The sequence below is a fragment of the Rhinopithecus bieti genome, unplaced genomic scaffold, assembly GCF_001698545.2.
Source record: "Rhinopithecus bieti isolate Rb0 unplaced genomic scaffold, ASM169854v2 scaffold_44592, whole genome shotgun sequence".
Lineage (NCBI taxonomy): Eukaryota > Metazoa > Chordata > Mammalia > Primates > Cercopithecidae > Rhinopithecus > Rhinopithecus bieti.
The window spans coordinates 1474903-1475225 of NW_016818423.1; positions in this window are offsets into that span (position 1 = coordinate 1474903).

Sequence of the window (323 nt, forward strand, 5' to 3'; positions counted from 1 at the left end):
CTGTTTCAAGAAAAAAAATTAGGCCAGGCACAGTGACTGACGCCTGTAATCCCAACCCTTTGGGAGGCCGAGGCAGGCAGATCACCCGAAGTCAGGAGCTTGAGACCAGCTTGGCCAACATGATGAAACCCCATCTCTACTAAAAATACAAAAATTAGCCAGGCGTGGTGGTGGGCGTCTGTAATCCCAGCATCTCGGGAGGCTAAGGCTGGAGAATCGCTTGAACCTGGGAGGCGGAGGTTGCAGTGAGCCGAGATTGTGCCACTGCACTCCAGCCTGGGCGTCAGGGCAAGACTGTGTCTCCAAAAAAAAAAAAAAAAAAA